Source organism: Anas platyrhynchos, chromosome 2, assembly GCF_047663525.1.
Source record: "Anas platyrhynchos isolate ZD024472 breed Pekin duck chromosome 2, IASCAAS_PekinDuck_T2T, whole genome shotgun sequence".
Classification (NCBI taxonomy): Eukaryota; Metazoa; Chordata; class Aves; order Anseriformes; family Anatidae; genus Anas; species Anas platyrhynchos.
The window spans coordinates 48,009,213-48,013,949 of record NC_092588.1 but is presented as its reverse complement, the minus strand read 5'-3'; the positions used below and the strand labels follow the sequence as shown (position 1 = coordinate 48,013,949).

Sequence of the window (4,737 nt, the reverse complement as noted above, 5' to 3'; positions counted from 1 at the left end):
CATGCCATTTATCCTCAAAAGCTGTGCCAAAATCTCATCTCTAGATAGCCTAATGTGTGAAGTGATGAATTTGTTTTCAAGTCTTTTACAGAATGCCTTCCATTTTTCACTTCAGATGAAAACACCTACCCTTTTAACAAGTGGATTGCCTCTCCTGAACACTATCTTTAAATATAAAAGAAATCATACCAGAACGGTTCCCTTAGGGTTTTGCCTGACATTTCTCTACATCTGAGAAGGAAAGTTAATGGCATTATGCTTGCAGACATAATCCTTTCCTAAATGAACAGAAATGTCCAAGTATTTCTCCTTCCCTTCTGTGATACAACTCGTTCCAGTGGGCCTTATAGTCATAGACTCTGAATGACCTTAGCTAAGGGGTCCAATGCTGTAGATGTAGAAGCTTGAGAAGCCATGGGACTGCAAGTTCTGTGTTAGGGCTCCCATGTTCACTGCAAACGGTTATACAAAACAAAACAAAACAAAACAAAAAAAAACCATAAAAAACGTAAGTTTGCAGGAAGAAAAAAAAAACAAACACACACACACAGGTTTGAACATAAGACAGAAGCCAGTCCAGCAAATGAGGTTTTGCAAGAGACCCTGGACTCATGTTTGTTACATTAGATTTAGACATGACGAATATCACTTTTTTTTTTTTTTACTTTTTATTTTTTGTGTGTGTCAGATTATATTCTTATAGAATGAATGCTTTCCAAGTAATGTATAAGCTTGCAATTATTTTCTTCTTCTGTACCAAGCTTTCTCTTCTGTCTCTGCAAAAAACTTTCCCCAAAAATGTAAATCCACCCAAGAGTGTTTTATCACCACCACCATCCCAAACAAAGAGAGAGAAAAGAGAGAAAGAGAGAGAGAGAGGGAGAGGGAGAACCCCAGTATTGCAAGTCCTTTATGTATTTAGAATTAGTATTTGCTTTGAACCTCTGACTGCATCTTGGAGACCTTTCAAGCATGGTTTGCATGTTTACTGTGGAAGCACTGGGTATTCCTCTCCTTAGAGTACCAAGCATTCTATCATTAGAGGGTTAAGACCTCTGGCAAGTAAGGCATACAGTCAGTAATGTATCTGGGGTCACTGCCAGCAAAGCACTCAAATTGAAGTTTATAGCCTTCAAATTGAAATACCATGATAAATCTTCTCATAAAATAAAATAAAATAAAATAAAATAAAATAAAATAAAATAAAATAAAATAAAATAAAATAAATAATAATAATAATAATAATAATAATAATAATAAAAATTAGAGCTGCAGTAAGATTTTCAAGTCCTCTAAGAATTCTTCCAGCATTTTTGCAGGCTATTCTTTAGTGTTCCCACTCCTGGCAGCAAGTGCTATGAGGTTCTGTATGCAGGCAGCTCTGGTGTACCACACCTCAGTAGGCTGGGGTCCACCCATCAGCAGTATGCCTCATCAGGTCTTGAAGGAATAACTCATTTTGTACAGTCATCATCATGGAGTGAGATGCAAATGTACTGACTTATTTAAGCAAAGACTACAGAGCAAAAAGATGCAAAATAGCCTATGAAAACATTAGAGAGAAATATTTAATAACAGAAAAATTGTTCTTTTGTACAGTTTTAAACCTTATCATTCTCAACTATTACAAAAATATTGCGGAGGTTGTAACACATTTTTTTTTACCAATGACGAGATCAGTAAACAGTAGAACTTGCTACAAAGACAAAAATAATATTCTTAACACTTACATATATACATATATATAAATGTATTTGGAGAGGTGTCTTTCAGGGTTTTTCTTTCCAAATCTAGTTCTTTTTTTTTTTTTTTCTTTAGTCAGAAGATGGTCTTTGATTTTCTTAGATTCTTAGATTTTCTTTGCATTTTTTTTTTCTACCTGGGAAAAAATTGTAGAAACAGATTTACTGAGAAGAATTCTGACACTTTCCTGGCAACTGGCAGTGATGCCTAGTGAAAGCAGCTAAATTTTGCTGTCGATGAAATTTGCAAAAACTCATGAAAACAGTTTTTGAACTCATCCAAATGTCAGCCCCCTAAAGACAAATCCAAATAGAAATGTCAGGATTACAATTTTTTACTTACTTCAGGCACCCTATTTGGTATATGGTCCTTACAGTTTAGTATTGAGGTATCTTCTTCCTACAGGGAAAAAAAAAAAAAAAAAAAAAAAAAAGACGACCTTAAGTGTTAGTTATAATTTTTGTTTTTCATAGAATCATAGAAAGGCTTGGGCTGGAAGGGACCTTAAAGAGCACCTAACTCCAATCCCCCTGCCATAGGCAGGTATGCCAACCACTAGATCAGGTTGCCCAGAGCCACATCCAGCCTGGCCTTGAACACCTGCAGGGATGTGGGCATCCACAGCTTCTCTGGCCAACCTGTTCCAGTGTCTCACCACCCTCAGAGTAAAGAATTTCTTTCTCATATCTAATCTGTATCTACCCTCTTTCAGATTAAAACTACCCCCCTTGTCCTATCACTACAAGTCATTGTAAGGAGTCTCTCCATCTTTCTTATAAGTTCCCTTTAAGCATAGATAGGCTGCTATAAGGTCTCCCCAGTCTTCTCTTCTCTATGCTCAACATCTCCAAATCCCTCAGCCTGCCTTTGTAGGACAGGTGCTCCAGCCCCTTAATCATCTTTGTGGCCCACCTCTGGGCTTGCTCTAATAGGTCCATGTCCTTGTTACGCTGAGGGTCCAAGAGCTGATTGCAGTGCTCCAGGTGGAGTCTCATGAGAGCGGAGTAGAGGGGGACAATCACCTGACCTGTTGGCCATACTTCTTTTGATGCAACCTAGGATATAGTTGGCTTTCTGGAATGTAAGCAGATGTTGCTTGCTCATGATGAGCTTTTCATCTAACAGTACTCCCAATTCCTTCTTTGCAGAGCTGCTTGCAAATCTTTAATCAGCCAGTCTGTATGGATGTTTGGGGTTTTTAATTCTGCTTGTACTTGACAGCTATAATCCAATTTTGTCAGGAGACTGTTTTCCTTTAGTAATTTCAAGTTGCAGTGTTCTCCAAAATCTGGTGAGATCTACTGAAGAATGAAAAAAAAAATAGTAGTCATAATGGCAGGTACACCTGTTTTGTCCAGTTTCCCACAAACAAGTAAGACTGCCAAAATTACAGCTAAGGGCTCTCTCCCTGCATGTCATGAGCTCCAGATCACTCACCCTTGCCTAGTAAAAAATGAAAGGTTATGGTAGGAAAGCTCCTAGAGGACATCACCAGTATATTGGGCTCCTTACAGCATAAGAAAACTTGTTATGCTTAGATGAAATCCAGCTGTCACACAAGCTGGCCATTTCTGCTATATAATCAAACCTTTTTTGTTGTTGTTTTGATGAGTGCTCCAGTCATGAAGCGAAAGTCCACGAGAAATTTGCATCCAACAAAGAAGCACACCGGGGACTTCAAATGGTCTATGTCTGACAAAAGTCATTTTCAGTGCAATGCTTTCTATAATCTATGCCTTGATAGTTTATCTCCTTGTGGTGATTTTACCCAGCTGAACTCTACCACAACCTCTGTCTCCCTCCTCAAAGGAAGGGGGGTGAAAATACAATGCAAAGGGCTCCATAGTCATGGGCAAAACAGACTCAGCATAGGTGGAGTGATATAATTTATTACCTATTACTAACAGGCTGGAGCACTGAGAAACTCAAAGCAAGCTAAAGACACCTTCCCCCCAACCACCCTCTTCTAACTCCTCCCCCTGAATGGCACAGAGGAACAGGGAATGGGGGCTGTGGTCAGTCCCTCTCACAGGATACCATCCTTCCTGAGCTGATCCTGTAGGGGCTGCCCACAGGCAGCAGCTCTTCCAGAACTGCTCCAACATGGGTCCCACGAGGGTTCATCCACTGCTCCAGCACAGGCCCCCCACAGGCGGCAGCTCCCCCCAGACCCCCTGCTCCTGCGTGGGCTCCTCTCCACGGGCTGCAGCTCCAGCCTGGGGCCTGCTCCTGCAGGGCCCTCCATGGGCCGCAGCCTCTTCCAGGCCACATCCACCTGCTCCACCGGGGGCTCCTCCACCCATGGAGGGGCTGCAGCGTGGAGATCTGCTCCATGTGGGACCCATGGGCTGCAGGGGGACAGCCTGCTCCACCAGGGGCCTTTCCACAGGCCACAGGGGAACTGCTGCTATGTGCCTGGAGCACCTCCTGCCCTACTTCTGCACTGATCTTGGGGTCTACAGGGCTGGTTGTCACTCCTCTCTCTCAGCTGCTGCTGTAAAGCAGGTTTTTATCTTTTCTTCAGTCTTCTCTCACAGAGGGCCACCCAGCATCGCTCTCTGGCTCAGCTCTGGCCAGCAGCAGGTCCCTTTTGGACCCAGCTGGAGCTGGCTCTGATCTGGCATGGGCCAGCTGCTGGGCTCTGCTCACAGAGGCCACCCCTGCAGAGCCCTGTTACCAAAACCTTATCACATAAACCCAATACACTCCTAAATCATCTTTGGATACCTCTCATTTAATTTCTTCATGGCATAACCAGTTACAAGGTGCTTCAGATGACAACTTAATAAAGGCTGATCTTGTGAACACAGAACAGAACACGGTGACAAGAAATTAGAGTACTATTCTTGGTTTTCCATATTTTCTTTCTAATTCTGAGAAAATTGTTTAACCTACCTGAGCCTCACTGTACTCAGTAAGATAAGGATAATGATACATGCCTATTCTACAGAGATCTGCAAAGATAATTATCTTTACATTGAAAAGCTATGGGAA

The 4,737-nt window shown here is 41.8% G+C and overlaps 1 long non-coding RNA gene across 1 annotated transcript; it reads right to left on the bottom strand.

Moving 5' to 3' along the window:
* Window positions 1-1,280: 1,280 nt before the first annotated feature.
* LOC140001877 (uncharacterized) lies at window positions 1,281-4,357 on the bottom strand. The gene is made up of 3 exons (XR_011807544.1): window positions 2,656-4,357; window positions 2,086-2,142; window positions 1,281-1,879 (listed from the first exon to the last, which is right to left on the bottom strand). It is a non-coding gene; the product is annotated as an uncharacterized lncRNA (long non-coding RNA).
* Between the last annotated feature and the right edge of the window lie 380 nt (window positions 4,358-4,737).